Source organism: Macaca thibetana, chromosome 19 (genome assembly GCF_024542745.1).
Source record: "Macaca thibetana thibetana isolate TM-01 chromosome 19, ASM2454274v1, whole genome shotgun sequence".
NCBI lineage: Eukaryota > Metazoa > Chordata > Mammalia > Primates > Cercopithecidae > Macaca > Macaca thibetana.
In genome coordinates this window covers 5,077,448-5,100,454 of record NC_065596.1, presented here as the reverse complement: position 1 = coordinate 5,100,454, position 23,007 = coordinate 5,077,448, and the positions used below count along the sequence as shown (strand labels likewise).

At 50.9% G+C, this 23,007-nt stretch overlaps 2 protein-coding genes across 6 annotated transcripts in view; one reads left to right on the top strand and one right to left on the bottom strand.

Annotated features, from left to right (window-relative positions):
• SUGP1 (SURP and G-patch domain containing 1) overlaps positions 1-23,007 on the bottom strand; it is a 273,381-nt gene that overhangs the window by 103,026 nt on the left and 147,348 nt on the right. The window lies entirely within an intron of this gene.
• GATAD2A (GATA zinc finger domain containing 2A) overlaps positions 11,298-23,007 on the top strand; it is a 120,708-nt gene continuing 108,998 nt past the window's right edge. For 3 of the 5 annotated variants that reach the window (XM_050769569.1, XM_050769563.1, XM_050769564.1), the window contains exon 1: positions 11,311-11,612. The gene's annotated coding sequence lies outside the window, so the exon portion shown is untranslated. Of the gene's footprint in view, positions 11,613-23,007 lie in introns of all 5 variants that reach the window. The other 2 variants (XM_050769562.1, XM_050769568.1) reach the window with 2 other exon arrangements.

Below are 23,007 nucleotides of genomic sequence, written 5' to 3'. Positions count from 1 at the left end.
TTATACTGAGAGAAGTATATAAAATAAGATTTTTTTTTTTTTTTTTGAGACGGAGTCTCACTCTGTCCCCCTTGCTGGAGTGCAGTGGCCGGATCTCAGCTCACTGCAAGCTCCGCCTCCCGGGTTCAGGCCATTCTCCTGCCTCAGCCTCCCGAGTAGCTGGGACTACAGGCGCCCGCCACCTCGCCCGGCTAGTTTTTTTGTATTTTTTAGTAGAGACGGGGTTTCACTGTGTTAGCCAGGATGGTCTCGATCTCCTGACCTCGTGATCCACCCGTCTCGGCCTCCCAAAGTGCTGGGATTACAGGCTTGAGCCACCGCGCCCGGCCAGATTTTTTTTTTTTTTTTTAAGATGGAGTTTTGGCCGGGCGCGGTGGCTCAAGCCTGTAATCCCAGCACTTTGGGAGGCCAAGACGGGCGGATCACGAGGTCAGGAGATCGAGACCATCCTGGCTAACACAATGAAACCCCGTCTCTACTAAAAATACAAAAAAATTAGCCGGGCGTGGTGGCGGCGCCTGTAGTCCCAGCTACTCGGGAGGCTGAGGCAGGAGAATGGCGGGAACCCGGGAGGCGGAGCTTGCAGTGAGCTGAGATCGCGCCACTGCACTCCAGCCTGGGCGACAGAGCGAGACTCCGCCTAAAAAAAAAAAAAAAAAAAAAATGGAGTTTTGTTCTTGTCACCCAGGCTGGAGTGCAGTGGCGCGATCTCAGCTCACTGCAAGCTCCACCTCCCGGGTTCACACCATTCTCCTGCCTCAGCCTCCCGAGCAGCTGGGACTACAGGCGCCTGCCACCATGCCCAGCTAATTTTTTGTATTTTTAGTGGAGACGGGGTTTCACGGTGTTAGCCAGGATGGTCTTGATCTCCTGAGCTCATGATCCGCCCACCTCGGCCTCCCAAAGTGCTGGGATTACAGGCGTGAGCCACCATTGTCCTTCCTAGACACTGACTTTTTCAACACTTTTTCCCTGGAAGAACCAGATGGGCTTCCCAAAGGATGCAGGTTGTAATGGATTAACAGTTCACATATGTGAACCTGAAAGTGCTTTGGCAAATCCAAATAAGTAATTATGTTTTCTTTTTTGGGGTATGGAGAGACAGGGTCTCACTCTGGCCCAGGCTGGAGTGTAGTGGCACTATCATAGCTCACTGCAGCCTCAAATTCCTGGACTCAAGTGATCTTCCTGCCTCAGCCTCCTGAGTAGCTGAGACTATAGGCATGCACCACCTAGCCCAGCTAAATTTTTTATTTTTTGTGGAGACAAAGTCTCACCATGTTGCCCAGGCTGGTCTCGAACTCCCGGGCTCAAGCAATTTAAAAGTGCTAGGATTACAGGTGTGAACCACTGCACCCTGCCCCGAATGAATAATCTTAGGGGACAATGATGGAGGGCACCTTGCTGTGTGCACCTGAACCGCCACTGTCATTGACACTAGAGTGCTTTAGCTCTTCTGGTTATCACCCTTCCCATTGGTATTAATTAGCCGTCATTTCTCATTGCCAGTGGGCACTACTTCCTTTTTCCAAGGGTACAGCATCCACAGGAGGTCTCACAGGCTAGCACCAGGGAACCCTCGCTTTTCTAGCTACCACTGAGGCCCCGCCTCCCTTGTCGCTTGTGGAGTGGCCTGGCTCCATTCCCATTTCCCTATTTGGATGTGAATGTCACTTAGCCAGTTTGCCCACATGATTTCCCAGAGCCAGGAAGGGAAACGCCTTGGTGCAGAGATGCAATTGTGGCTACCACCAAGGAAAGGAAGGCACATCTTGGTGATTCTGTTACATGGGGTCTCTTTCTTTTTTCTTTTTTTTTTTTTTTTTTTTTTTTTTTTTTGAGACGGAGTCTCGCTCTGTCACCCAGGCTGGAGTGCAGTGGCCGGATCTCGGCTCACTGCAAGCTCCGCCTCCCAGGTTCACGCCATTCTCCTGCCTCAGCCTCCCGAGTAGCTGGGACTATAGGCGCCCGCCACCTCGCCCGGCTAGTTTTTTGTATTTTTTAGTAGAGATGGGGTTTCACCGTGTTAGCCAGGATGGTCTCGATCTCCTGACCTCGTGATCCGCCCGTCTCGGCCTCCCAAAGTGCTGGGATTACAGGTGTGAGCCACTGCGCCCGGCCTCTTTTTTCTTTCTTTTTTTTTTTTTGTTGTTGTTGGTTGGTTGGTTGTTTTTTTTTTTTTTTTTTTTTATTTTTGAGATGGAGTGTCACTCTGTAGCCCAGGCTGGAGTGCAGTGGCCGGATCTCAGCTCACTGCAAGCTCCGCCTCCCGGGTTCATGCCATTCTCTGGCCTCAGCCTCCCCAGTAGCTGGGACTACAGGCGCCCGCCACCTCGCCCGGCTAGTTTTTTGTATTTCTTAGTAGAGACGGGGTTTCACCGTGTTAGCCAGGATGGTCTCGATCTCCTGACCTCGTGATCCACCCATCTCGGCCTCCCAAAGTGCTGGGATTACAGGCTTGAGCCACCTCGCCCGGCCTGGTTGTTTTTGAGATGGAGTTTTGCTCTTGTAGCCCAGGCTGGAGTGCAATGGCATGATTTCGGCTCACTGCAACCTCCTTGTCCCGGGTTCCAGTGAGTCTCCTGCCTCAACCTCCCAAGTAGCTGGGATTATAGGTGCCCACCACCATGCCCAGCTAATATGTGTATTTTTAGTAGAGACGGGGTTTCATCATGTTGTCCAGGCTGGTCTTGAACTCCTGACCTCAGGTGATCCATCCACCTCGGCCTCTCAAAGTGCTGGGATTACAGGCATGAGCCACCGTGCCCAGCCACTTACAGCCGAATCCTAAACTTGCATTGTCTGAATCTAAAATTGGGCCCATGTGCAGGAATGGTGACATGAAGGGGGAAGAGGCCTATGCCCTGTTGAGTCCTTGTGCAAAGCGGAACCATATTAAGAACCTAAAACTTGGCCGGGCGCGGTGGCTCAAGCCTGTAATCCCTGCACTTTGGGAGGCCGAGACGGGCGGATCACGAGGTCAGGAGATCGAGACCATCCTGGCTAACACGGTGAAACCCCGTTAAAAAATAAAAAAACTAGCCAGGCGCGGTGGTAAAACTTGGCTGAGGCGAGTGGCGTGAACCCGGGAGGCGGAGCTTGCAGTGAGCTCATGCCTGTAATCCAGCTACCCATGTCTGTAGGGGAGGCTCACAAGAGGCAAGACAAGAATTGTGAAACCCCGCTTTAAAAATACAAAAATTAGCCGGGTGGGATGCCTGTAATCCCAGCTACTAGGGAGGCTGAGGCCCAAGTATCGCTTTAACCTGGGAGGCAGAGGCTGCAGTGAGCCGAGATCCTACCATTGCACTCCAGCCTGGGTGATAAAGTGAAGACTGCATCTCAAAAAAACAAAAAAGGCCGGGGATGGTGGCTCACGCCTATAATCCCAGCACTTTGGGAGACCGAGGCGGGCGGATCACGAGGTCAGGAGATCGAGACCATCCTGGCTAACATGGTAAAACCCCATCTCTACTAAAAAATACAAAAAAAATTTGCCGGGTGAGGTGGCGGGCGCCTGTAGTCCCAGCTACTCAGGAGGCTGAGGCAGAAGAATCACTTGAACCCGGGAGGCGGAGCTTGCAGTGCATTGCACTCCAGCCTGGGCGACAGAGCAAGACTCCGTCTCAAAAAAAAAAAAAAAAATAGCCGGGTGTGGTGGCATGTGCCTGTAGTACCAGCTGCTTGAGAGGCTGAGGCACGAGAATCGCCTGAACCTGGGAGACAGAGAATGCAGTGAGCTGAGACATGACACTGCATTCCAGCCTGGGCAACAGAGTGAGACTCTGTTTCCCAAAAAACCAAAAAACAAAGCAAAATAAACGAAAAAATCAGAACATCGGTCTCTAAGGATTGCACTGAGAATTGTGAGCTCAAAATGTCCACAGTGCCTGGTACACTGTAAAACACAGAACATTTCAGTTTCATTCCAGTCTCTGGGATTCTTTCTAAGAGCAGGAATTTAACCTTATTCATTTAAGTAATCCCTCAGTGCTCTGCACATGACTTCTTTATAGCTGTTGAATTGAACCGGGATCAAAGAGCAGCTCATTGTCCAGCCTTTTCATTTTATACATGAGAAACTGAGCAACACAGAGGGCAACTGTAACTCATCCACATCCCACTTGTTTGTTTTTTTGAGATGGAATCTCGCTCTGTCGCCCGGGCTGGAGTGTAGTGGCCGGATCTCGGCTCACTGCAAGCTCCACCTCCCGGGTTTGCGCCATTCTGCTGGCTCAGCCTCTCAAGTAGCTGGGGCTACAGACGCCCGCCACTACGCCCGGCTAATTGTTTGTATTTTTAGTAGAGACGGGGTTTCACTGTGGTCTTCATCTCCTGACCTCGTGATCCGCCCGCCTCGGCCTCCCAAAGTGCTAGGATTACAGGCGTGAGCCACCGCGCCCGGCTTTTTTTTTTTTTTTTTTGAGACGGAGTCTCTCTCTGTCACCCAGGCTGGAGTGCAGGGGCGTGGTCTCGGCTCACTGCAAGCTCCGCCTCCCAGGTTCAAGCCATTCTCCTGCCTCAGCCTCCCGAGTAGCTGGGACTACAGGCACGTGCCAGGACTCCTGGCTAAATTTTTTGTATTTTTAGTAGAGACGGGGTTTCACCGTGTTAACCAGGATGGTCTCGATTTACTGACCTCGTGATCCGCCCGCCTCAGCTTCCCAAAGTGCTGGGACTACAGACGTGAAACACCACGCCCGGCCATCCCACTTGTATTTTATGGCTGGATCTTTTTTTTTTTTTTTTTTTTTTTTGAGATGGAGTTTCACTCTTGTTGCCCATGCTGGAGTGCAATGGCACGATCTCGGCTCACTAAAACCTCCAGGGTAGTTGGGATTCTCAACCTCCCGAGTAGCTGGGATTACAGGCATATGCCACCACACTCAGCTAATTTTGTATTTTTAGCAGAGATGGGGTTTTTCCATGTTAGTCAGCCTGATCTCGAATTCCCAACCTTAGGTGATACTGCCTGCCTCCTCCCGAGTAGCTGGGATTATAGCCATCCCTGGCTAATTTTTGTATTTTTAGTAGAGACGGGGGTTTCACCTTGTTGGTCAGGCTGGTGTCGATCTGACCTCAGGTGATCCACCCACCTCTGCCTCCAAAGTGTCAGGATTACAGGTGTGAACCACCGTGCCTGGCGGCTAATTTTTTTTTTTTTTTGTAGAGAAGGGGTCTTGATATGTTGCCCAGGTGAGTCTCAAATTCCTGTGCTCAATTCTTCCACCCTGGCCTCCCAAAGTGGTACAACTGCAGGTATGAGCCCTGATTTCTGTTTTGTTTTGTTGTTGTTGTTTTTTTTTGAGATGGAGTCTCGCTCTGTCGCCCAGACTGGAGTGCAGCGGTGCGATCTCGACTCACTGCAACCTCCGCCTCCCGGGTTCACTCCATTCTGCCGAGTAGCTGGGACTACAGGCACCTGCCACAATGCCCAGCTAATTTTTTGTGTTTTTGGTAGACGGGGTTTCACCATGTTAGCCAGGATGGTCTTGATCTCCTGACCTCATGATCCGCCCGCCTCAGCCTCCCAAAGTGCTGGGATTACAGGCGTGAGCCACTGGGCCCGGCCTAGCCCTGATTTCTTATGTGGTGAAGAAAGTAACTGGCCTCTGTAGGGATTGGCAGGTATGGGTTCGACCCCAGCTGGGCCAACCATCAAAGTCCAAGTGTTTATTGTCCACCTGGACTGCCTCAGATACTTGCAGGATGTGGTAAGTACTATGACAGAGGTGCACAGGAGGTGTTCTGGGAACAGCTTGTCTTCATGTTTACAATGGCTTCTTTCCCTAGCCAAGGACTCTATCAGCCTTGCCACTTGGGGACAGGTTGAGCTTGCTCAGGGAGTCAGGCCCCACAGGGCTCCCTGCCAACCTCCCATCATTGTGACTGAATTTATTCTTTACTTTTCTTCCAGGAACATCAGCGCACTTGTAACAATAATAATCATCTTTTCTACTGGGTATACTGTTTCATGGTTTACAAAGCACTTTCACATCCATTATCTCATTTAATCACTTCCTCCTCTGCATTCCTACAACAGTTTCTTGGTACCTCTTCGGTATAACATTCTGCTTGGTATAACAAGCCTATTTCCCTGTATTGCATTTATTTTTTATTTATTTATTTTTTTTTTGAGACTGAGTCTGGCTCTGTCGCCCAGGCTGGAGTGCAGTGGCCGGATCTCAGCTCACTGCAAGCTCCGCCCCCCGGGTTTACGCCATTCTCCTGCCTCAGCCTCCCGAGTAGCTGGGACTACAGGCGCCCGCCACCTCGCCCGGCTAGTTTTTTGTATTTTTTAGTAGAGACGGGGTTTCACCGTGTTAGCCAGGATGGTCTCGATCTCCTGACCTTGTGATCCGCCCGTCTCAGCCTCCCAAAGTGCTGGGATTACAGGCTTGAGCCACCGTGCCCGGCTTATTGCATTTATTTTTACTCACAAGTTCCAGCGTATAATTCAGACATCTTTGCACCTTGGACACTTACGTGTACAAAATAAGGTCAATAAAAGTTTGACATGCCAGTCACAGTAGCCTTCGACCACAGTACCAGCTACTTGGGAGGCTGAGGCAGGAGGATTGCTTGAGCTCAGGAGTTTGAGTCCAACCTGGGCAACACAGCAAGACCCTGTCTCTTTTTTTTTTTTTTTGAGGCGGAGTCTTCACTCTGTCGCCCAGGCTGGAGTGCAGTGGCACCATCTCGGCTCACTGCAAGCTGCCTCCCAGGTTCACGCCATTCTCCTGCCTCAGCCTCCCGAGTAGCTGGGACTACAGGCGCCCGCCACCGCGCCCGGCTAATTTTTTTTTTTTTTTTTTTTTTTTTTTTTTTTTTTTTGAGACGGAGTCTCGCTCTGTCGCCCAGGCTGGAGTGCAGCGCGATCCGGCTCACTGCAAGCTCCGCCTCCCGGGTTCGCGCCATTCTCCTGCCTCAGCCTCCCGAGTAGCTGGGACTACAGGCGCCCACAACCGCGCCCGGCTAATTTTTTGTATTTTTAGTAGAGACGGTTCACCGTGGTCTCGATCTCCTGACCTTGTGATCCGCCCGCCTCGGCCTCCCAAAGTGCTGGGATTACAGGCGTGAGCCACCGCGCCCGGCCTAATTTTTTGTATTTTAGTAGAGACGGGGTTTCACCGTGTTAGCCAGGATGGTCTCGATCTCCTGACCTCGTGATCCGCCCGCCTCGGCCTCCCAAAGTGCAGGGATTACAGGCGTGAGCCACCGCGCCCGGCCAAGACCCTGTCTCTTAAAAAAAAAAAGTTTGCCATATTGAATCATCAGTGCTGCAGGTCTTTCTCATTCATTACAGCCTTCTTCAATCCTTTCATTCAATGGGATTGCCTACTAAGGACAAAGCTGGGTTCTTTGGAGGGGAAATGAGGCAAGAAGTTCAGAATCAAGTGGGGGAAGACAGAAGTGAAGGCCCTGACCCCTGGTAGGCCACAGTACATGCTTCATGCTTCAGCAGAGGTGCAAACACTGTTGGGGCTGGGCACGGTGACTCACACCTGTAATTCTAGCACATCGGAAGGTAATTCTGCCACATTGGGAGGACAAGGCAGGAGAATTGCTTGAGGTCAGGAGTTTGAGACCAGCCCGGGCAACAGAAGGAGACCTTCTGTTTTAAAATGTTTTAAAAATGCAAAAACTTAGGTTGCCAGGTGCGGTGGCTCACACCTGTAATTCCAGCACTTTAGGAGGCTGAGGCGGGCAGATCACGAGGTCAGGAGTTTGAGACCAGCCTGGCCAACATGGCGGAAACCCATCTCTACTGAAAATACAAAAATTACCCAGACGTGGTGGCGCGTGCCTGTAATCCCAGCTACTCAGGAGGCTGAGGCAGGAGAATCACTTGAACCTGGGAGGCGGAGGTTGCAGTGAGCCAAGATCACCCCATTGCACTCCAGTCTGGAGGACACAGCAAGACTCCATCTCACAAAAACAAAACAAAACAAAACAAAACTTCGGTCTTGTGGCATGCACTTGTGGTACCAGGTACTCAAGGGCTGAGTCAGGAGGATCACCTAAGCCCAAGGAGTGGAGGTTCCATCATGATCTTGCCACTATACTGCAGCCTGGGCAAAATCCTGTCTCAAAAAACAAACAAACAAAAAGGAAAAAAATACGACACTCTTGCTTCTCAGAGTTTGAGGTGACTTTTTTTTTTTAAAGACAGGGTCTCTGTGTCACCTAGGCTGGAGTGCAGTGGTGCCATCATGGCTCACTGCAGCCTTGACTTCCCAGGCTGAGGTGATTCTTCAAGAGTTTGGGTTGGCCGGGCGCGGTGGCTCAAGCCTGTAATCCCAGCACTTTGGGAGGCCGAGACGGGCGGATCACAAGGTCAGGAGATCGAGACCATCCTGGCTAACACGGCGAAACCCCGTCTCTACTAAAAAAACACAAAAAATTAGCCGGGCGAGGTGGCGGCGCCTGTGGTCCCAGCTACTCGGGAGGCTGAGGCAGGAGAATGGCGGGAACCCGGGAGGCGGAGCTTGCAGTGAGCTGAGATCTGGCCACTGCACTCCAGCCTGGGCGACAGAGCGAGACTCCGTCTCAAAAAAAAAAAAAAAAAAAAAAAAGAGTTTGGGTTGACTGATTTTATCTGGGGGTGATTGTGAAGCAGGAACGCTTATTAGAAGAATCTTACCTAGCAGAGAAGGAAACTGCAGGGCTGAAGAGGCAAACGGGCCAGATTTGGGAAGGGCCACAAATGTGTTCCTTGGGAAAGAGTGGAGAACTGCATGGAAAAAATTCTCCTCAAAAAGACGGGAGGCTGGGTGCGGTGGCTCACACCTGTAATCTCAGCACTTTGAGAGGCCAAGGCGGGTGGATCACTTGAGGTCAGGAGTTTGAGACCAGCGTGGCCAACATGGTGAAACCCCATCTCTACTAAAAATACAAAAATTAGCTGGGTGTGGTGGCGGGTGCCTGTAATCCCAGCTACTCCGGAGGCTGAGGCAGGAGAATGGCTTGAACCCGGGAGGTGGAGACTGCAAGATAGTGCCACTGCACAACAGAGTGAGACTCTGTGTCAAAGAAAAAAACCCAAAAAAACAAAAACAAAAAACAAAAACGGAAAGGGGGGCAAAATGGGTTGCTTTTCTTTCTTTTTGTTTTTGAAAGGGAGTCTGGCTCTGTCACCCAGGCTGGAGTGCAGTGGCGCGATCTCGGCTCACTGCAAGCTCCGCCTCCCGAGTTCAGGCCATTCTCCTGTCTCAGCCTCCCCAGGAGCTGGGACTACCGGCGCCCGCCACCACACCTGGCTAATTTTTTGTATTTTTAGTAGATATGGGGTTTCACTGTGTTAGCCAGGATGGTCTCGATCTCTTGGCCTCGTGATCCGCCTGACTCAGCCTCCCAAAGTGCTGGGATTACAGGCGTGAGACACCGCGCCCAGCCTGGGTTGCTTTTCTGAAAAGGTCTGACTCCCTGCAATGTCCTAGGGCGGAGGCGTCAGAAAGTCGAAGTTTCGGGAAAAGGGGAACCTTTCTTTCCACACTCAGATTCTGCTTAGAAAAGCACATGGAGCACAGCTCCCTGGCATTTCTTTTCTTTTTCTTTCTTTCTTTCTTTTTGAGACGGAGTCTCACTGTCATCCAGGCTGGAGTGCAGTGGCGGATCTTGGCTCACTGCAATTTCTGTCTCCCAGGTTCAAGGGATTCTCCTACCTCAGCCTCCCGAATAGCTGTGACTACAGGCGCCCACTACCACGCTCGGCTAATTTTTGTATTTATAGTAGAGACAGGGTTTCACCATCTTAGCCAGGCTGGTCTCGAACTCATGACCTCAGGTGATCTGCCCACCTTGGCTTCTCAAAGTGCTGAGATACAAGCGTCAGCCACCGTGCCCGGTAACTTTCTTTCCTTTTTCTTTTTTTTGAGACAGGGTCTCGCTCTGTTGCCCAGCCTCGACCTCCTGGCTCAAGCGATCCTCCCACCTCAGCCTCCGGAGTAGCTGGGACTACAGGTGTGCGCCACCACCCCTGCTAATTTTTTAATTTGGATTTTAATTTTTGTAGAGACGGGGTTTTGCCACGTTGCCCAGGCTGGTCTGAAACTCCTGGGCTCAATCGATCCTCCAGCCTTGACCTTCCAAAGTGCTGGGATTCCAGGCGTGAGCCACCGGGCCCGGCCTTATTTCCTTAGTAAAGGGGTGAGGGGCGCCCATCTGCTGCAATCCTTCTCTGGAGAGAGGCGGGGTGCTTGAAGTCTCAAATTCCTCGTGGAGTGAGAGGACAGGGGAGGCAGAAAATCCCCAAGTTATCTTCAGAAACGAAGGTGGAGGGGGGCGCCCAGTCCCCACTTTCCTCAGATAAAGGAGGAACAGGGAGAGCGGCCCCCAAGAGTACTTAGAAAAGGAGTGGATGTGCCCCAAATACTCCTCGGAAAAGGCGGTGGACCCTGGATTCCCCAAATGCTCCTAAGGGATCCCGAACTCCCATGTTTTCTTAGGGAACAGAGCTAGGGGCCCGAATCTACAACATAATCGTGATCCCGGCAATTGTCCTCAGAAAAGCGGGCAGGGCAAGGAACCCCCCAAACTCTCTCAGAAGAGGGGTCGGGGCAGATTCCCGAAGATCCTCCTCAGAACGGGGGCCAGGGAAAAGAATCCCGAAGCAGAGTCTTCTCAGAATCTCCAAGATTCTCCAGAATAGAGAGGGTCGAAGCACAAGACGAGGCAGAAAGAGCGCGGGGCCACCGGAGCCCCTTAGAAACATTGCCAGGCCACGACGCGCCCGGGCTCCTCAGAGGCGCCGCCCGCAGCCCTGCGTAGCCGCCCCACGCCCGCCAGGCCCAGGCCGCCTCCGGTGCATTATGGGTGGGGCGCCCCTGCAGAGCACTGCGGGGAACCCCCTGCCCAGCCAGTTGCCGGCCGCCGGGTGGCCCAGGCGATCCGCCCTCCGGGGTCCCAGCGAGCCGGCCACGAATTAACGCGTCCCCCTAGGCCCCGCCCCTCGCGGGGTTCCCGCCCCGAAGTTTAAGTCCCGCCCTTGCATGGCCTTCAGTGGCTCTGCGGCCCGCTCCCATCTACCATTGGCAGGATGCCTGTCAGTCATTCCGTCCCGCCTCTTCGGACCCGCCCCGGCCGGCGGCGCGATCCCGAGAACCAGCCGGCCCGCGCGCTCATTGGTCGTCATGCGCTGTCTGTCATGAGGCTGGCCACACCTTCTATGGGGTGCGGGTCCTGAGAGTCCTGTCTGGACCTCATTGGCTTGTGGCGCCTTCACTCGGAGAGACGCGCCTCAACCCGGAAGTATGCGAGGCGAAATCTGCCTAGCAACCGGGGAAGCCGGGCTGTGAAGCGGGCAATTTCAGTGTGAGTCTGAGCCGCGAGACCGAGCGGCGGCTCTGAGCGCGGCGCGGCGGCTCCTCCCGCCCGGGGTCAGCGCCCCGGCGCGCGCACGCGCACCCCCGCCGCCCGAGCGCGCCCCGCGCCGCCCGCGCAGTCGGTCGGTCGGTCGTCTGTCCTGTCGCCGCTGCCGCCGCCGCCGCAGCCGCCGCGGGCGCCACCTGAGGGAGTCGCCTCCGCGGGACGCCACAGGACCTGACCGGACTGCGCCGCCCGAGGCCGTCCCGTGTCCCGGCCGCCGTCGGCGAGGGCGCCGAGCAACTTCGGTGAGTAAGGGGCAGGCGCCGCTGGCTGGTCCCCGGCTTCCGGTGCCCCGGGCTCTCTGGGGCTTCCGCTTCTCCCGCACTACCTTCGCCGAGCGGACTCCCTTCTCCACAGGACCTCCCTCTCAGGGGAGCCTCCTGCTCTGGGGCCCCCCGCCTCTCTAGGAGACCCCGTCTCTTTAGGGGACCCTCGCCTCTCTTGGGGACCCCCATCTCTTCAGGCAGGGGACCCCGCTTCTCTAGGGGAATCCTGCCTCTCTAGAGGCTCCTTGCCTCTCTAGAGGCTCCCCGCCTCTCTAGAGGATCCCCGCCTCTCTAGGGGACCCCGTGTCTCTAGGGGACCCCCGCCTCTCTAGAGGATCACCGCCTCTCTAGGGGACCTCATCTCTAGGGAACCCCCGTCTCTCCGAGGGGAGCCCTGTCTCTCTAGGCAACCCTGCTTCTCTAAGGGAGTCCCCTTTATCAGGGGCTCCCCCGCCTCTCTGAGGACCCCTGCCGGAGGGAACCCCCACCTCTCTAAGGAATCCTGCCTTTGAGAGGAACTAACTCCCTTCTTTGGGGATCCCCAACTCTTTGAGGATTCCCGCTTATCTGAGGGGACTCCCTTCTTCTCTGAGGGTCCCTCTACTTTTCTCAGGAACCCACCCCTTTGAGGGGCCCCCTCCTATCTGAGGACCCCTGCCTCTGAGGGGAGTCCCTTTCTCTGAGGGACCCCTGCCTCTTTGAGGGGAATCCCCATCTGAGCGACCCTCTGCCTCTCTGAGGGTCCCCCCCTTTCTCTGAGGGGCCCTGGCCTCTCTAAGACCCTATCCTCACTCCTCTAAGGAGACCCCTGCTTCTATTAAGCTATACTTTCTCTGAGGGATCCCCCACCTTTTGTGGATTCCTGGGGAATCCCTTCTTCCCTGGGGGACCCCTCTTTTAAGAAGACATTCCAGCTTCTTGGAGGAAGCCCTACCTCTCTGTAGGAAGCTCCCCACCCCTGCTTCTCTGAGCTGTGGTCCTGCTTTTCTGACTTGTCCCCCTTTATTTTATTTTTTTTGAGACAGAAAATCTCACTCTGTCGCCTAGGCTGCAGTGCAGTGGTACCACCTGGGCTTACTGCAACCTCTGCCTCCCGGGTTCAAGCGACTCTCCTGCCTCAGCCTCCCGAGTAGCTGGGACGATAGGTACCCACCACCACGCCCGGCTAATTTTTGTATTTTTGTGGGGAGGGGATTTCATCATGTTGGCCAGGCTGGTCTCGAACTCCTGACCTCAGGTGATCGATCCACCCACCTTGGCCTCCCAAAGTGTTGGGGTTACAGGTGTGAGCCACCGCGCCTGGCCCCCCTACTTTTTGATGAGTGCCTTCACTTTCCTGAGGGGGTCCCCCACTTCTTTGAAATGCCCATCTGACCGGATCATTAGTTATCTGAGGTATACCCTACTTTACCAGTATCCTACTTTTCTATTTCTTTTTTTTATTTATTTTTATTTTTTTATTTTTTTGAGACGGAGTCTCGCTCTGTCGCCCAGGCTGGAGTGCAGTGGCGCGATCTCGGCTCACTGCAAGCTCCGCCTCCCGGGTTCACGCCATTCTCCTGCCTCAGCCTCCCGAGTAGCTGGGACTACAGGCGCCCACAACCGCGCCCGGCTAATTTTTTGTATTTTTAGTAGAGACGGGGTTTCACCGTGGTCTCGATCTCCTGACCTTGTGATCCGCCCGCCTCGGCCTCCCAAAGTGCTGGGATTACAGGCGTGAGCCACCGCGCCCGGCACTTTTCTATTTCTTCTATACTCTATGTATACTGCAATTTTCTGAGGGGTCCCCAGTATCTCCCCTTAACTTGAAATATCCCACTCCTGTAGACTCCTCACATCTCTGAAGTGTGTCTCCCCTTTTCCAAGATATCCCTTCTCCTGATGGGAGACACTGGATCTCTTCACTTCTCTGAGGGGTCTGTCTGAATTCCATGGGGTTCCCTCCCACTTGCCTGAGAGTATTCCCTCTTACTAGAGGCTTTCCTCCTGATTTTCTAAGGGAGAAACTCTTTATTTATCCTTGGAGCACTCATATGAAGCTTCTCCTCTTTCTGTCTGTGGCACCCACTTCCCCCAACTGTGGAGGAAGAGAGCAGAAATGTACCCCTTCTTCAGTCTTTGTTGCCACTCTAGGGGTATTCTCTGGACTTTTATTTCGGTTTCCAGGGGCCTGGAGGATTTTGTGGCTGGAGGGGAAAGTCGGGGACAGAGAGGCAAAAAGCATGATTTCCTCATGTGCCTCTAAGATCTGCTAGATTTGGGGGAGCAGGAGCTGCTACTAGATGACCACCTTAGTTACTCAATTTTCCAGTCGTGGGGCCATCACAGTGTTGTCACGCCTTTGTGACGACAAATGGGACAAGGGAGAAACATTGTATCCCCATTATCACACTGTCAAGCTGTGGGAGTGACCCACTTCCTGTCCCATCCCTCAGTCCTCCCTGTGCATACTATAACTTAACTTTCCCTCCCCCCGCTGAAAAAAATCAAAATAGAAAGGAGAAGAAAACTCTCCTTTATCTCTTCCTGTTGCATTTTCTCTCCCGAGATCCCCTGATTCAACCCTCGGTCAGATAGGATCCCTAGTTCATAGGCCACTTTGGTTTGAAAGACAGAGCAAGAAGCAGGAAATGGGTCACCTTAGATCCAGAAACAGGGGAAGGGAGGCAAGGGACAGGATTTCTGTAAGTTTTAGGTGGTTTTGGCCTGGCCCAAAAGGAACTTTTTACGTGGCATTTACACATCTCATGTACTTTTTTTAATGGCCCACCCTGGATTCCAAGTTCAGTAGCTAATTTTATCTGCTTTGCCAAACGCAGAGCTCTGTGGAGCCCAAGTAGATGAATGCTGGCATTGAGAGATGGTCCAAAGGACAGGAATGAACTCGGTTTGAAACCTGAGTAACTTGTAACCACTTCGTGTCCACGCACAAGTCTCAAGCTAAAAACGTGGGGAGCGTTTGACTGAAGTGGAGTTCTGAAGTATGGGCTGCACTAGTGTTTGCTTTAGCATTTCAACAAGTTCTTCCCTCTGACTCCACTGGAACTGCAGTTCACTTTACAGTTTGACTGAGGGCAGTCTCTCTCCTGTTCGTTTCCATCTGGGTCTTGCTTAATTTGAGTCCTTTGTGAAGACTCCTGCCGAGGCTATAATTTGAGTTCTAAATCTGTCGGTGGACCATGTGGACACAAGTTTCAACTCGAGCTATTTTCTTCTGGGGAGAAGTGCTTGGAGACTTTCCTGGGCCCTCTGCTGCTGGGCTAAGTCAAGTCCAGGCAGGAGGCTGCTGCAGACTTGGTTGCTCTTCTCCTGCCTCTTCCTGGTCAGCTGTAGGCACTGCCCTCAGGGGAAGGGAAAGATGGTGGGGAGCTTGGGACTGAGATGAGGGTAGAGAAGTGCCTGAGGGTAGGGAAGTGCCTGCACGTATTTACTATTTTATTTTATGTTTTTGAGACAGGGTCTCATTTTGTTACTCAGGTTGGAGTGCAGTGGCGCGATCTCGGCTTACTGCAACCTCTGCCCCACTGGCTCACGTGATCCTCCTACCTCAGCCTCTGAAGTAGCTGGGACCACAGGCGCATGCCACCACGCCCGGCTGTATTTTTGTATTTTTGGTAGAGACGGGGGTCTCACCATGTTGTCCAGGCTGGTCTCGAACTCCTGAGCTCAAGTGATCCACCCGCCTCAGCCTCCCAAGGTGTTGGGATTATAGGCGTGAGCCACTGCGACTGACCTATTATTTTTAATAAAACCTATAGGACCAGCAGATGGGATGTTAAAAAGGAAATGGACAACTTTGAAGTCAGAAGGACCCAGTTCAGATTCTGGTGCTGCCCTTCTTAGTTATGTGACCTTGGACAAGTGATGGCACAAAATTGGCATGTTATTAAATATTTGAGGGAACACATTGCTGTGAATGTGTGTCAAGGTGCTTACTGATGATGGGAGGTGCTTCCTAGATGGATGAATGAATGAATCTGAGGTAATAAACTGGAGGTGGACAGCACAGCTCCCGGCACATGGTTGGTGTGCAGTAAAGGCTGCTTGTTGTGCTCATGAGATTAGGGTCCTGGCCTGGACTCCCAGACCAGAAAGCGCTTGATATTCTGCCAAGGCTAAAAATGCCCGAAGAGAAAGAAACTTGGTATGTCTCTTGGAAAACCCACTCCCCCACTGAGTCTCTTAGCAAGAGTTTTCTGTGTTCTGATACCAGATGTGAGATGGATTTGCTGTGTGGCAGGGCGTTTGTGTTTCTCTTGGCCTTGGCGTCTCCCCCTGTAAAATGGGGTAATTTGTGAATTAAGGGCAAGTAGGGAGATGTATTACTCTAATTAGACCACAGGCAAGAAAGAAGATTATAATGAACTTGAAGAATTGTGGGAAGAAAAAAATAGATGAACTATGTATGCCTAAGGGATCATATGCATATGATGAGACTGCTTGAGTGAGTGAGTCCAGCAGTTACCTGGTGAGTGATCTGTTCTTACACTTTAGAACCTTGAAAGAAGAGCCGTTCTTTCATTGTAATAGATCAGATTTGGGGACAAAAGACTGGGAAAGTGATGTACAAAGGCATTTGACGCCACACAATAATAGTACTTTGAGAGGGCCAGTGTGTGGCTTAGTGCCCACAAGGAGATCAGAATTCACCTCAAGCTCCCAAGGCCCAGAGGGCTGTGGAGATGCTAACTCAGCTTAGAGGCTAGGGCAGGGGTCGGGGGGGCAGTGGAATAGAGGGGAGTGGACAGGACATTAAAAAAAAATTTTTTTTTAGAGGATTTTTTTCTTAACAATTAGTGAAAGCCATAGAATCATGGCTGGTAAATTAGGCCCAGCCTTCTTCACTTACTAGTATGGGAACAGATGGCATTCTGCCCCTGACGGCTAAAACCCAGGAGGAAATAATGGGTGAAAATCTGAGCTAGGCCCCTGGTGGGCTGCTCCTACGTTTGAAGAAAGGGTTTTGGGTTTTTTTTGTTTGTTTGTTTTCTTCCTGGAAATAAACTCTCTCTCTTCCTCCTTCTCTCCTTCTTTCTTTCTCTTTCATACACACATGTACAGACATACACTGACTTTGGTATTGAAGCAAATAAATATCCATCAATCTTAAATTTCTTTCAATTCTTTTAAGGACACTTATTCCATTACATGGGAAAGGAGCAAAATTTATAATATTTAAAATATAAGAACTAAGGTAAACAACTTCAAAGGGATCACTCTCCCCTTCAAAATTATGCTATGTCTCTTATGTGCCACAGACTTCACTCTGGTGGATGGTGGCGCCACCACCACGTCTCTATCTAACAGGAAGTTTTTTAAACTTATTTTTTTTACTTGAAGGATCCTTACAGCAATAAAAAACCTTGGATAGTTAGAAATGATATTGATCTAGGTACATTTATTAGATGTAATGTAATGTGGTCGTCTGTTGGTGGGCAGGTCTAAAAGGCATGTGGGTCCAAACACTGCCCAGCTTCTAACTCTGGACGGTAAAAACTGTTGATTTATGGAACTGAAATAGCTAGGGAAGTCAGGGTTTCCTTCCTGTTGGAGACAGCACTGGGGGCATTAAATCCCTGTGGGATCTTGATGATAAGAAAGAAACTGACCTCTTTTGGAATTGGGAAATAACTACCGTGTCAAGTGATTCCATCCAAATGAATGGATGGTGTTATTTTTGATTTCTAGTATTAAGTTTGACTTCATCCTCTCTGCAACTTGACTGCCTTTGTTTATGCTGTTGTGTCTTTTGAATAAGAGTTTTTCCTTTTCTTTCTTTTTCTTTTTTTTTTTTTTTGAGACAGAGTCTTGTGCTCTGTCACCCAGGCTGGAGTGCAGTGGTGCAATCACAGCTCACTGTAGCCTTGACTTCCGGGCTCAAGTGATCCTCCCACCTCAGCCTCTTGAGTAGCTGGGACCACAGGCACGCACCACCATGCCCAGCTAATTTTGTATTTTTTGTAGAGACCGGGTCTTGCTATGTTTCCCAGGCTGGTCTTGAACTCCTGAGTTTGAGTGATTCTCTCACTTTGGCCTCCCAAAGTGTTGGGATTATAGGTGTGAGCCACAGTGCCCAGCCCAAGTTTATTGTGTTTTTTTTTTTTTTCAGACGGAGTCTCACTCTGTCACACAGGCTTGAGTGCAGTGGTGCGATCTTGGCTCACTGCAATCTCTGCCTCCTGGCTTCAAGCAGTTCTCTGTCTCAGCCACCCAAGTAGCTGGCATTACAGGCACCCACCACCATGCCTGGCTAATTTTTGTATTTTTAGTAGAGACGGGGTTTCACCATCTTGGCCAGGCTGGTCTCGAACTCCTGACCTCGTGATCCACCTGCCTCAGCCTCCCAAAGTGCTGGGATTACAGGCATGAGCCACTGCTCCTGGCTAAGTTTTTTAAATTTTATTTATTTTTTTATTTTTATTGAGACAGAATCTTGCTCTGTCATCCAGGCTGGAGTGCAGTGGCACGATCTTGGCTCACTGCAACCTCTACCTCCTGGGTTTAAGCCATTCTTCTGCCTCAGCCTCCCCAGTAGCTGGGATTACAAGCGTGCACCACTGTGCTCAGCTAATTTTTGTGTTTTTAGTAGAGACAGGGTTTCACCATGTTGGCCAGGCTGGTCTTGAACTCCTGACCTCAGGTGATCCACCTGCCTCAGCCTCCCAAAGTGCTGGGGTTATAGGCGTGAGCCACTGCGCCTGGCCAAGTTTATTCTTTTAAATTGGCTTATAAGGGGCCAGGCGCAGTGGCTCACACCTGTAACCCTAGCCCTTTGGGAGGCTGAGGCAGGGGATCACTTGAGGTCAGGAGTTTGAGACCAGCCTGGCCAAAATGGCGAAAGCCTGTCTACTAAAAATCCAAAAATTAGCTGGGCGTGGTGGCGCAGGCCTGTAATCCCAGCTACTCGGGAGGCTGAGGCACAAGAATGGCTTGAACCTGAGAGACAGAGGTTGCAGTGAGCTGAGATCAGGCCACTGCACTCCAGCCTGAGTGACAGAGTAAGATTCTGTGTCAAAAAAAAAAATTTTTTTTTTGACTTATAAGGGACAAGTGAACACTCAAATAAGAGCTTTACTTGTGTGGCCATAAGGTATGGTGTGTGTTTGTTTTCTAGTGCAATTTACATTACATTAAAAATTAGAAAGTGTTAAATCTTTTGGCCCATATAACTTCCTATGCCAACAAATAATTCAGGAGCAAACATTTTCATGCCTAAGATAAAACGTTTTCATGCTTGGTGAGGGGGGTCTGGCAGTAAGCAGGACTGACACAGTTGGCCTTCCAGGAGCATACATCTTAGTTGCAGACAAATAAACAAGCAAATGAATGAAAGAATATTGTGAGGTTTCTTGAGAATATCCCTAAGTGCTGCAGCTACCCTCATTGGGAGCTTCAGGTGGAGTTTCTTGGAGGTGTAGAAGTGAAACCTCACTACCTCTTTAATTTCCTCACTGGGCTCCTGTTTCCTGTCTCTAAAAGGAGACAGAAATTATGGCATTTTCCTACTTGATTGTTGGCGATAGTTGATTCATGACCACTGTGATTGTAATCTTGGAGAAACGAGAGAAACTAGAATGGTCATGGTAGGGGGTATTTTCAGGTTTGTCTTTCTTTCTTTCTTTCTTTTTTTTTTTTTTTTTGAGACAGAGTCTTCCTCTGTCGCCCAGGCTGGAATGCAGTGGCTCGATCTCGGCTCACTGCAACCTCCACCTCCTGGGTTCAAGTGATTCTCCTACTTCAGCCTCCCTAGTAGCTGGGGTTACAGGCAACTGCCACCACGGCTGGCTAATTTTTTGTATTTTAGTAGAGATGGGTGTTTCACCATGTTGCCCAGGGTGGTCTGGAACTCCTGAGCTCCAGCAATCCTCCCGCCTTGGCCTCCCAAAGTGCTGGGATTACAGGCGGGAGCCACCATGCCTGGCTGAGTTTGCCTTTCTTGAAGTCAGTGGTGGTGTGTTTTTGGAATCCTGGGGCATTTCTTCATGGCAATGCATATTACACAAAGTGATAAACTGCTCTGAAAGCTCTTCCCTTGTTGAAATCTTAAAAACATTCAGATAAGCTGGGGCTGCCTGGGTGTTGGTGGTGGTTTAGGAATAATGAGATTTCCAGTAGATGACTGCTTTGTTGTGTATTGGTAGACTCTTTTTTTTTTTTTTTTTTTTTTTTTTGAGACGGATTCTCGCTGTGTCACCCAGGCTGGAGTGCAGTGGCCCGATCTCGGCTCACTGCAAGCTCCGCCTCCCAGGTTTACGCCATTCTCCTGCCTCAGCCTCCGAGTAGCTGGGACTACAGGCGCCCGCCACCACACCCAGCTAGTTTTTTGTATTTTTAGTAGAGACGGGGTTTCACCATGTTAGCCAGGATGGAGTAGACTCTTGGTGCATGGATTTCCCTCTGCTTAGGCTTTCCTCTTCTTTTTTTTTTTTTTTTTTTTTTTTGAGGTGGAGTCTCGCTCTGTTGTCCAGGCTGGAGTGCAGTGGTGCGATCTTGGCCCACTAAAACCTCTGCCTCCCAGGTTCAAGAGATTCTCCTGTCTCAGCCTCCCGAGTAGCTGGTATTATAGGCGGCACACTGCCATGCTTGGCTAATTTTTTGTATTTTAGTAGAGATGGGGTTTCATCATGTTGCCCAGGCTGGTCTCGAACTCCTAAGCTAAGGAAATTCACCTGCCTCGGTCTCCCAAAGTACTGGGATTACAGGCGTGAGCCACTGCTCCCGGCCTAGGCTTTCCTCTTACACTGGGACTGGGAAGATGCTGTTTACACTTTTTTATGTTGGGCAAGGCTGGAAGTCTTAGATTTGACAGGTGGTTTTCTTAACTAAGTGTATCTGCGAGAGGTGGGATTGGAGAGCAAGGCGGGATATTCATTTTGGGCACAGCCTTGAGGGCAAGAGGGAGGCTGTTAGAAGGAGAGTTTCTGGTTGTCTTTTTTTTCCTTCCACCCAAGTTCTGACTCCGGAGGTGGAGAGGCAGGCCCATGCCGGAAGTGGGCGTGGAAAAGTAATGCAACTGTGCATGTGACCAGGCTCCCACCTCTGGGCTCTGCTGCCCTTGGGAAGTGGATGCTTGCTCCCTCCTGACTTCCTGTTCTCCCTTCTTACAGGCAGAGTTCTTGGGCTCCAAGTTGAGCACAGAAAATATGTTCAAGGCCAGGCGTGGTGGCTCACACCTGTAATTCTAGCACTTTGGGAGGCCGAGGCAGGCGGATCATTTGAGCCCAGGAGTTTGAGACCTGCCTGGCCAACATGGCAAAACCCCGTCTCTACTAAAAATGTAAAAACTACCTGGGTGTGGTGGTACACGCCTGTAATGCCAGGTACTCTGGAGGCTGAGGCAGGAGAATCACTTGAACCCAGGAGGCGGAGTTTGCAGTGAGCTGAGATCATGCCACTGCACTCCAGCCTGAGCGACAGAGCGAGATTCTGTCTCAAAAAAAAAAAAAAAGGCCGGGCGCGGTGGCTCAAGCCTGTAATCCCAGCACTTTGGGAGGCCGAGGCGGGCGGATCACAAGGTCAGGAGATCGAGACCACAGTGAAACCCCGTCTCTACTAAAAATACAAAAAAAAAATTAGCCGGGCGCGGTGGCGGGCGCCTGTAGTCCCAGCTACTCAGGAGGCTGAGGCAGGAGAATGGCGGGAACCCGGGAGGCGGAGCTTGCAGTGAGCCGAGATCGCGCCACTGCACTCCAGCCTGGGCAACAGCGTGAGACTCCGTCTCAAAAAAAAAAAAAAAAAAAAAAAAAGAAAGAAAACAGGTTCAAGTTCCCCCTTTTTCCTTAGTAAGCCGTTTTGTCAGAGCTGGGAGCCACCAGTGGACCTGTACTTGCCAGTTTTGGGGTCTCAACTAATACACCCACAGACTCAGAGGTTTATCTGGCAGGGTGGCAAAAAAGATGGTTTCTTGTTATATTATCACAGTGTTCCCCTCGGGAACTCTTCTGCACCAAGAGCTGCCTGGAGATGTGTATGGAACTTAAAGAAGCTGACAGTAGATAGGTCCTTCAGGAAGAGTGTGCTTTGGAAGAATGGTTTGTAGTTACTTACAGCTTTTTGCTTTATAAAAGTACTGTGGGAGGCCCTATGCCATAGAAACTTTATAGCCAAAAAACTTTGGGCTTGATCCTGATCCTACCACTTGCTGGCATGTGACCTTAGAAAAATAGCCTAACTTCAAATGGCCTACTCTTTCTGAGCCTCAGTTTCCTCAAAATTAAACTCAAATCCTCATTTGTGGGCTGGTTTGTTTGTAAGCATACAGCAAACGGCCAGACTGTTGTAGATGCCTAATAAAGGTAGTTGTTAAAGAATCATATTTAGGAGCCAGGCACGGTGGCTCATGCCTGTAAACCCAGCAGTTTGGGAGGCTGAAGTGGGTGGATCACCTGAGGTCAGGAGTTTGAGACCAGCCCGGCCAACATAGTGAAACCCTGTCTCGACTAAAAGTACAAAAAATTAGGTGGGCGTGGTGGTGGGCGCCTGTAATCCCAGTTACTAGGGAGGCTGAGGCAGGAGAATCGCTTGAACCCGGGAGGCGGAGGTTGTAGTGAGCTGAGATCGTGCCACTGCACTCCAGCCTGGGCGACAGAGCGAGACTCCGTCTCAAAAAAAAAAAAAAATAAATAAATAAAGAATCATATTTAGAGTGACTGTTTCTCTTGAGGTTGGCACCTGACTTTGGACAACAATCTGTGGGTGTTAATACTGCCCAAGAACAAACCAGTTGACACTGGGCCAATAGGCTGGGCATGTCTGAAGGCCAGTGATCTGGAAGTTCCTGGAGTGGTTGATTTTTCCCAGTGAGATCCCTTAGTTCATTGTAGCTTTAACCCCCACAGCCTCACCTTACTGTACTCTCCATATGGACTTGCAGTGCCTCAGGAAATGTGATGGGGTAATTGGGAAAAAGGCTCAAACCTTGAGCTCAGGCGATCTGCCTTCCTCGGCCTCTCAAAGTGCTGGGATTTCAGGCATGAGCCACTGTGCGCAACCTATTTGTTAGGTTTCTTTCTTTCTTTTCTTTCTTTCCTTTCTTTTTTTCTTTCTTTTTCTTCTTCTTCTTCTTCTTTTTTTTTTTTGATAGTCTCGCTCTGTCACCCAGGCTGGAGTGCAGTGGCGCGGTCTCAGCTCACTACAACCTCCGCCTCATGGCTTCAAGCCATTCTTCTGCGTCAGCCTCCCGAGTAGCTGGGATTACAGGCCACCATGCAGGGCTGATTTTTGTATTTTTGGTAGAGACGAGGTTTTACCATGTTGGCCAGGCTGGTCTCGAATTCCTGACCTCATAATCCACCCGCCTCAGCTTCCCAAAGTGTGGGATTACAAGCGTGAGCCACTGTCCCCGGCTGTTAGGTTTCTTAAGTCACTAGGCATT